Raw genomic sequence first — 11,370 nt, forward strand, 5'->3', positions numbered from 1 at the left:
TATTATTATTATTATTATTATTATTATTATTATTATTATTATTATTATTATTATTATTATTATTGTTATTATTAATATAATTATAATTATTATCATTATTATTATTACTAATATATGTATTATTATTATTATTATTATTATTATTATTATTATTATTATTATTATTATTATTATTATTATTATTATTATTATTATTATTATTATGATTAAGATTATTATTATTAAGTATTATAAGTTTATGAACTAAAATCTTATGATCTTGAATAAGTTAAGTATATATATAAATTTATGGATTTAAAAACTATGGATAAAATTATAATTTAAGTGAGCTATTAATTATTAATATCATTATTATCAATATTATTACTAACACTACCATTTATAATAATTAGTATTATCTTTATTATTATCATTTTTATTATTACTACTAGTATCATTATTATTATTAAAATAACTATTAGATATATAAAACCATATTTAAAATAGATAACCTAACTCTATTATTATATTTTTAATAAGTATTAACTAATTATTCAAGATATATAAAATAAATATATTTAAGTTATTTATTAAACACGACATATGAATCATTAAATATAACAAGTATATTAATATTATTAATATATGAACTTGTTATATGTCTTAATACATATATGAATGATATAGGTTCGTGAATCTAAGGCCAACCCTGCATTGTTCAGTATCGTCGTATGAATATTTTTACTACAAAATATTGTATTGTGAGTTTCATTTGCTCCCTTTTTAAATGCTTTTGCAATATATTTTTGGGACTGAGAATACATGCGCTATTTTTATAATTGTTTTACGAAATAGACACAAGTAATTGAAACTACATTATATGGTTGAATGATCGAACCCGAATATGCCCCTTTTTAAACTTGGTAGCCTAAGAATTAGGGAACAGACCCCCTAATTGACATGAATCCTAAAGATAGATCTATCGGGCCCAACAAGCCCCATTCTGGAATTTGAAATGCTTTAGTACTTCGAAATTATCATGTACGATGGGTGTCCCGGAATGATGGGGATATTCTATATGCATCTTGTTAAGGTCGGTTACCAGGTGTTCAATCCATATGAATGATATTTTTGTCTCTATGCATGGGACGTATATTTATGAGAAATGAAAAATGAAAATCTTGTGGTCTATTTAAATGATGGAAATGATTATTTATGTTAAACTAATGAACTCACCAACCTTTTGGTTGACACTTTAAAGCATGTTTATTCTCAGGTATTAAAGAAATCTTCCGTTGTGCCTTTGCTCATTTTAGAGATATTACTTGGAGTCATTCATGACATATTTCAAAAGACGTTGCATTCGAGTCATTGAGTTCATCAAGATTATTATTAAGTTAATTATAGTTGGATATATTATGAAATGGTATGCATGCCGTCAACTTTCGATGTAATGAAAGATTGTCTTTTCAAAAACGAATGCAATGTTTGTAAAATGTATCATATAGAGGTCAAGTACCTCGCGATCTAACCAAATGTAATGTATTCGTGCAGATGGATTAGGACGGGTCGTTATAGGTGGTATCAGAGCGGTGGTCTTAGCGAACCAGGTCTTGCATTAGTGTGTCTAACTAATAGATGTTTAGATGCATTAGTGAGTCTGGACTTCGACCGTGTCTGCATGTTAAAAGTTTTGCTTATCATTTCGTGTCGAAAATTACCTGCTTATCAATCTTAGGGAATCACTTGCTTATCATTCTTAGTCTAGACACATCATACTGCAATGATTGCATGAATAGTGTATAGACAAAATTCATATCTTAGTGTATCTGCTAATTCATATTTTAGCGTATCTGTTATTGTTACCTTTGCCTGACAGATTCCGTAGATTCCTCCGTAACTTATGGAATTTTAGTATTACATATGCATATGTAAATTATGTATTGCAGGGTAATAATCTACATCCTATAATCTATTTCTTATCGAAAATCCTTCATTTGATCGTACGAAATGAATCCCTCAATCAGTTCGAGTCCCTCAGATTCCGATAGCTATTTAGATAGCTATTTCGACAGCTATTCCGACATGGATATTCATCTAAGCTCCGAAAACAGTGTAAATGAAATGGATCAACCAATCAGCCACCCCCAATTCATCTGATGGGTTCGTAGTCTACTTAATCAATGGAGACGCGAAGAAGGCGATCCCTTTCACCAACCGAATTCACCTCTTGGTGAAGAACCTGAAGCACTTATCGGCGAACCTGTTCGAAACACCATATTCACCCTCATTGCCAGGATATCTCACAACGATTATATGATATCCAAAAATTCTAAACCTTATTCATCCGCTCGTTCCGACCGATAATCATCCCGGAATAATAGAAGAAGTCAACGAGCTTCGCGCCCGAGAAACAACTTTGAAGAACATGGTGCAAAACTTACCAGCTTCAGCAACATCATCGGCACCAATAGTTCCACCAACATCAACACCAGTACCACCAACAACCTAAGTTTCAACATTACATACCTCAACATCTCATTCTGTACCTCGAGTATAATCATCGTTCTACGTATCGTTCTACATCAATTATCTTCGTTCTTCATGACGATTATGTAATCTCTAAAGTCTTAGAGATTATTTATTCTTGCTCAAACTGGAAAGCAAATGAGATTAATTTCACAATTGACTCATTAAATCCATGATAACATCTGAAGAAAATATATATGTAAGTATATTTTCATAAAGATTGTAATCAAAAAAAAATTCTTTCGTACAAACTGTTAATGGTGAAAATATTTTAACGGGTAGGTAATACCCGATGAATATTTAGCTTCACATTAATAAGTTACACTGTACATTCTTCCAATTTGATTCAACAGTCATTTCCTATCCTACTTACATACACATATATACGTATCCGTTCACCGCAGAATAACCATTTTCATTCAATTTCATATTTGGATTTTGACTTATTAGAATCCAACAAGTGGCATAATGAAGAAAACATTTGACAAAATAAAATTTGTTAGATACAAACAAATTAACTATGAGAATTTTGTTAAGAATCCACGCTAACAAAATCCTAGCTAATTGTTCCTAGCTAACTGTTAATTCCGTATTATATTTTATTTATCGCAATTTATTTGCCGCATTTTATTTATCGCAATTTTAATTCTCGCAATTTTATTTATTGTCATTTAATTTCTATTATTTATTTTACGCACTTTAAATATCGGGACACGTATACAAGGTTTTGACATATCATATCGACGCACCTATATATATTATTTGGAATCACCGTAGACACTCTATATGTTGTAATGCTAGAGTTCGCTATACAGGGTTGAGGTTGATTCTATAATAGTATATATACTTTGAGTTTTGATCGAGTCTGAGACATGGGGTCACGATACGTATTAATTAATTCAAATATTATAAACTATATATGAATTATTGGACTGTTAACTGTGGACTATCGACTGTGGACTAATAACATTGGACAATTAAAATGAAATAAAATATTGATTATAACATATGAAACTAAACATTTCTTCAAGTTTGCCACTTGATTTCCTCTTAAACCTCATTTGTATCTTGACGATTCCAAACTGCGTTCAAACTTTTCATGATTCTTGAAAAACACCTCAATCGAGAGGATGAACCAACCACACTTCATCTACGGAAGAAAAGATTGATGCATATAGCTATACGCCTGAAAACACTTGGAACCTGAGTAAAACGTTTAACACGTATCTGTGCTAACTCCTTCAGCGTTGTTATTACTGAAAATAACATTGCAGTTCTTTTTCAAAATAGCCAATTTTGTCACAGCTCCAGTAAATCAACTTCGACTTTCATTCATATTAGCCTTATTATAACTTTGATATATAAGTTTGTCTTTCGTCGTCATTACCGGGGAACCGTTTATATCTCACCACATTAGCAGTAAACTTACCAACAACTTCATTACTCATTGGCTTAAGTCTCTCCGAAAAATCATTATATTTGTTCATTAAAACCCTATCATATACTAATCCGCATCTTGCAACAAGAATTGACATACCAATTACTGAGAATCAGCAATCAGTAATTTGAATCTCGCAGCGGTTTTACATCAACAGTTATATGTATACATATAACATCTATCTCTTAGAATTATGATCTTCTATTCTGAAATTCTGAAAAGCACCCAGTCTACAAATCAATACTTCAAATTCTGAAAAAGCTGAATACAGCAGCAAAAACTGTACACGACCTTAACAGTCGAAGGTATAAAGATAAGGAATAAGTGTGTTTGCAAAGCTCAGAAAAGTTGGAACTGGAAAACAAATTGAGCAAACCATGAAGGAGACTCTGAACAAATCACAAGGACTAAACTTGCACATAAAGAATCCTGATGATTCTGTTTCTGATGAAATTTTTAGCGAATACCTTGCTCCTTAATCACTCTAAATTCTTCATCACAATTTGATTCTAAAATTCTAAGATATTATCGTATATTTCATTATTAATATCCTCAATATTTCTGAAGATATCTTCATAAATATTCTCGTTCGATATTAATTATCTCTCCGCCCTATCTATATTATATCATAAAAGAAACTGTTTTAGTTTCTAAAATTCTGAAAAAATTTGAATTAGAATTATGAATGATTTTGAAGTAGTGTTGGGAACTGATGCATGAGTTAGTGTAATATAATGACACTTGATCAAAGTGATTATATTACAGTAAGTCATGCTGAGTTTCTAATGGAATGTGATGATTCACAGACTATAACGTAATCATGTGCCATGTTACACGACTCTTACATTCTACCTAAACTCCAAACATATCGAGAACGTATCTTCCTGATAGTTCTATCTTTTCTCTTGAATTCTGGTAATGTAATCAATCAAGATCGTACTATTACAATTTTTCTCTTAGAACATTAGTCATGTTCATTCGAAACTTCATACCTACAAATTCTGAATCATTATTCGCTTGACTTAAAGTCGGGAAGAGGAAAACAAAAGGATGAGACTCCAAAATATAAAGGAAACGAAAGGAGTGGATTTATAGTAAAATGTCTGAAAGAGAAATCGAGACAGATCATCGCATTTAAACAAAGGAGATTCTAATTTCCTTAATTACCGAAGAACCAAATCTTATTACGAAGATTTCTTCTAAATTACTTAAATTCTAGAAATCAACCGTGACTACATCACCGGTTAAGACGAATCTGCATTTACTCTTTTCACACTTTTGCAATAGCCTCACTCGTACCCATCACATCAACCAATTGTTTTATCTATATTACTCAATGATGATAAAACTTTAATTTTCAGCTCGTATGCGTCATGAAAACATATTTATTGTCAGCCATGACCATCTTAATCAAATTTCGGGACGAAATTTCTTTAACGGGTAGGTACTGTGTCGACCCGAGAATTTTCGACCAAATTTAAACTTGATCTTTATATGCTTCCGACACGATAAGCAAAGTCTGTAATATTGAGTCTCAAAATTTTTGAACTGTTTTCATTACATTCATTTAACTCCGACCATTCCTGACGATTCAGAAACCATTATTTGTAAATAAATGTGTATACATATAAATATAAATATAATATAAATATATGTATGTATATAATAACTTAAAATAATAATATACGATATAATTAAATTGTTATAAAAAAATAAATAAATAAATAAATCTATATACATATAGAGAGAGTATATCAAATATAATTATTTAATAATTGTAATACTCGATGGACGTTTTGATTATTATTTAGAGGAGTTAATTCGAACTTATATGATTTTAAAATAAACGGTGATCCGAAAATGTGTTCTATAAATTTTAGGCTTACTAAAAATGTATTTAGGATCTAGTTATTAAATTTTAGCACTTGTTATATTTTACTCAGAATCGAGCGGGACAATCGATGTAATTTTTATTTAATAAATTAATGAACGAATTTTATACCATAATGATTAAAATAAATAAAGATGATTAACATAAAAATTTGGGATTTTTCTAAAAGACTTTTATCCTCCACTAATTATCAACGGGATACAAAATTGTAGTCCGCGAAAACTGTCGGTAGTATGAAAACAAATAAACCTCACGAGAGTTAAATTATTAAAGTGAAGTACTGTGTTTTTTTTCCTCAAACATTGACGTGCGGAGTAATATATTCATATATATGTACAGTACATGCATTTGAATCATTACATAACAAAACACATTACCTTTCTGACTCTTTCTTTCTTGTCTAGCAACACTACTCTCAATCACCAATTTACTTTCTCTTTAACAATCTCTATCTATCCTATCTATTTTAACTTTCTATCTAATTACTATATCTATATACATATATACATACATGTGTGATAAAAGACACCCACTAACGATTTCCACTATGGCGATGAAACTTTTACAAATTGGGTTCTTTTGTGTTTCCTTTCTAAACCAACGACATAAACCACTAAAAACCATTTCCTCGATATTTTTTTTATGATTAAGCCACACCACTTCTCTTTCCCTAATCTCCATCGACACCCACTTCATCACCACAAATCAAACATCTTTATTCCAAGACTTCTTCTTCAATAACCATTGTACAAAACCATGACAAACACCTTCTTGTTCAATTCACCTCACCATCTCCACCTTATTCGTTTTCTACTGGTAATATCTCAGGTCCAATCATCATCTCTTTAAATCCATTATTCGTTTATGACTATTTCTGTTTTTGATCAATCGACTAACCACTTCAAAATCACCCTCATCACTGTAATATACTGCTTCTATTCTCTATTTTTATGTTTCCAAACTAACTACTAAAGCTCGTGATCACTGCTTCTACATTTTTGCATTTGATCGAGCCATACCCATCATTCATCATCATTATCTTAACAAACCATCACCCTCTTTCATTGATCACCAACTTGCTCACTCGATTATATTCTTGCTATCTTCATCACCCAAAAGAACCGCCACAATCCATATCAACCTTCCACCTACAACCACCACTATCCGGCCATCATCACCTCTCATCCACCTAAAACCACTACAAACCACCACCCTAGTAATCACCATCACTTACATCAAACCGTCACCTAGTATCTGTTGTTCCTATTTTATAGTTCGAATCAAGATCACCACTCTTTCTTTTCTCTCTCTATCTCTCCCTCTCTCACGTTTAATTCTGTTTCTAGTTCAAATCGAAAACCCTATTGTTGCTGCTTCTATATTACTGCTGCTGTTACTAGTTAAACGAAGAAAAGATGATGATGAATAATGACCGTACCTGAATATTGAAGATGAATGGGTGATGAATCTGTGAATAATGATAATGATGATCACGAAAATAATATTGAAGATGATGAATAGTACACCTGCGTTATTTTATTTGTTTTCCTGCTTCTGTTACCGCAACAACAATGAACAAGAGCATAGTGATACTGTACGTTTTGTGCTACAATTGGGATTACGTATTTTCTTCTTTTTCTTATTCGTTCAGAAACCAACAGCCACAAATATTTTATCTTGGGCTTATTAAATCGTAAATTGGGCTTTATGATCCATTAATTATAACGGGCTACCATGTGTTGGATTTATTTAATTTCGGGTGGACTGATTTTATGTTGATGAAGAAGAAAGGGAACCGGCTTAGTTCGGGTTATAAATAATTTAAAGGGGTTTAAATCAGAAATAACAGAAATGGCTGGATGGTTAGAGGTGTTATTGGGTTAGCGGGAGGTCGCGGGTTCAAACCCGGGCTTGGGCATTTATTTTTAAGGCTACCCCTTTGAGGTAGTTATTACTAATACTCTTATTATTATTATTTCATTATTATTATTATTATTATTATTATTATTATTATTATTATTATTATTATTATTATTATTATTATTATTATTATTATTATTATTATTATTATTATTATTGTTATTATTAATATAATTATAATTATTATCATTATTATTATTACAAATATATGTATTATTATTATTATTATTATTATTATTATTATTATTATTATTATTATTATTATTATTATTATTATTATTATTATTATTATTATTATTATTATTATTATTATGATTAAGATTATTATTATTAAGTATTATAAGTTTATGAACTAAAATCTTATGATCTTGAATAAGTTAAGTATATATTTAAATTTATGGATTTAAAAACTATGGATAAAATTATAATTTAAGTGAGCTATTAATTATTATTATCATTATTATCAATATTATTACTAACACTACCATTAATAATAATTAGTATTATCATTATTATTATCATTTTTATTATTATTACTAGTATCATTATTATTATTAAAATAACTATTAGATATATAAAACCATATTTAAAATAGATAACCTAACTCTATTATTATATTTTTAATAAGTATTAACTAATTATTCAAGATATATAAAATAAATATATTTAAGTTATTTATTAAACACGACATATGAATCATTAAATATAACAAGTATTTTAATATTATTAATATATGAACTTGTTATATGTTTTAATACATATATGAATGATATAGGTTCGTGAATCCAAGGCCAAACCTACATTGTTCAGTATCGTCGTATGAATATTTTTACTACAAAATATTGTATTGTGAGTTTCATTTGCTCCCTTTTTAAATGCTTTTGCAATATATTTTTGGAACTGAGAATACATGCGCTTTTTTATAATTGTTTTACGAAATAGACACAAGTAATTGAAACTACATTATATGATTGAATGATCGAAGCCGAATATGCCCCTTTTTAAACTTGGTAACCTAAGAATTAGGGAACAGACCCCCTAATTGACTCGAATCCTAAAGATAGATCTATCGGGCCCAACAAGCCCTATTCTGGAATTTGGAATGCTTTAGTACTTCGAAATTATCATGTCCGATGGGTGTCCCGGAATGATAGGGATATTCTATATGCATCTTGTTAAGGTCGATTACCAGGTGTTCAATCATATGAATGATATTTTTGTCTCTATGCATGGGACGTATATTTATGAGAAATGAAAAATGAAAATCTTGTGATCTATTAAAATGATGGAAAAGATTATTTATGTTAAACAAATGAACTCACCAACTTTTTGGTTGACACTTTAAAGCATGTTTATTCTCAGGTATTAAAGAAATCTTCCGCTGTGCCTTTGCTCATTTTAGAGATATTACTTGGAGTCATTCATGACATATTTCAAAAGATGTTGCATTCGAGTCGTTGAGTTCATCAAGAATATTATTAAATCAATTATAGTTGGATATATTATGAAATGGTATGCATGCCGTCAACTTTCGATGTAATGAAAAATTGTCTTTTCAAAAACGAATGCAATGTTTGTAAAATGTATAATATAGAGGTCAAGTACCTCGCGATGTAACTAAATGTAATGTATTCACCCAGATGGATTAGGACGGGTCGTTATAGAAACCCCGAAAACTCCAAAAAATTTACGCCAATTTTTAGGACTGGCTGGTTACTACAGAAGATTCATCCAAGATTTTTCCAAAATAGAAAAACCCTTGACTGCATTAACGCATAAAGGGAAGAAATTTGAATGGAAGGATGAACAAGAGAAAGCGTTTCAATTGTTAAAGAAAAAGCTAACTACGGCACCTATATTATCATTGTCTCAAGGGAATGATCTCAAGGGAATGATGATTTTGTGATTTATTGTGACGCTTCAAAGTAAGGTCTCGGTTGTGTATTAATGCAACGAACGAAGGTAATTGCTTATGCGTCCAGACAATTGAAGATTCACGAACAAAATTATACGACTCACGATTTGGAATTGGACGCTGTTGTTTTTGCATTAAAGACTTAGAGACACTATTTATATGGGGTCAAAAGTATTACATATATCGACCACAAAAGTCTCCAACATATATTTAATCAGAAACAACTGAATATGAGGCAGCGTAGGTGGATTGAGTTGTTGAATGACTACGAATTTGAGATTTGTTACCACCCGGGAAAGGCGAATGTGGTAGCCTACGCTTTGAGTAGAAAGGATAGAGAACCTATGCAGGTAAAAGCTATGAATATAATTATTTGTACTAACCTTACTACTCAAATAAAGGAGGCGCAACAGGGAGTTTTAAAAGAGGGAAATTTGAAGGATGAAATACCCACAGGTTCGGAGAAATATCTTAATATTAGGGAAGACGAAACCCGGTATAGGGCTGAAACAATTTGGGTACCAAAGTTTGGAGATGTGAGAGAAATGGTACTTAAGAAAGCACATAAAACCAGATATTCAATACATCCTGGAGCGGGAAAGATGTACAAAGATCTCAAGAAACACTTTTGGTGGCCGGGTATGAAAGCGATATTGCTAAATATGTAGTAGAATGTTTGACGTGTTCTAAGGTCAAAGCTGAACATCAGAAACCATCAGGTCTACTTCAACAACCTGAAATCCCGGAATGGAAATGGGAAAACATTACCATGGATTTTATTACTAAATTTCCAAGGACTGCAAGTGGTTATGATACAATTTGGGTAATAGTCGACCGTCTCACCAAGTCAGCACACTTTCTGCCAATGAGAAAAGATGATAAAATGTAGAAGTTGGCACGATTATACTTGAAGGAAGTTGTCTCCAGACATGGAATACCAACTCTATTATCTCTGATAGGGATGGAAGATTTATTTCAAGGTTTTGGCAAACATTACAACAAGCATTGGGAACTCGTCTAGACATGAGTACTGCCTATCACCCACAAACTGATGGGCAGAGCAAAAGGACGATACAAACGCTTGAAGATATGCTACGAGCATGTGTTATTGATTTTGGAAACAGTTGGGATCGACATCTACCATTAGCAGAATTTTCCTACAATAACAGTTACCACTCGAGTATTGAGATGGCACCGTTTGAGGCACTTTATGGTAGAAAGTGCATGATCCTATCTGTTGGAGTGAAGTTGGGGATAGACAGATTACGGGTCCAGAAATTCTCCAAGAAACTACAGAGAAAATCATTCAAATTTAACAACGGTTGAAAACCGCCCAAAGTCGACAAAAGAGCTACGCGGACATTAAGGGAAAAGATATATAATTTGAGATTGGAGAAATGGTCATGCTTAAGGTTTCACCTTGGAAGGGCGTTGTTCGATTTGGTAAATGGAGGAAACTAAACCCAAGGTAAATTGGGCCATTCAAGATTATAGATCGTGTCGGACCAGTAGCTTACCGACTTGACTTACCTCAACAACTCGCTGGGGTACATAATATTTTTCATGTCTCGAATCTGAAGAAATTTTTTGCTAAAGAAGATCTCACTATTCCGTTAGATGAAATTCAAATCAATGAAAAACTTCAATTCATCGAAGAACCTGTCGAAATAATGGATCGTGAGGTTAAAAGACTTAAGC

This window comes from Rutidosis leptorrhynchoides, chromosome 2 (genome assembly GCF_046630445.1).
Source record: "Rutidosis leptorrhynchoides isolate AG116_Rl617_1_P2 chromosome 2, CSIRO_AGI_Rlap_v1, whole genome shotgun sequence".
NCBI classification, from domain to species: domain Eukaryota; kingdom Viridiplantae; phylum Streptophyta; class Magnoliopsida; order Asterales; family Asteraceae; genus Rutidosis; species Rutidosis leptorrhynchoides.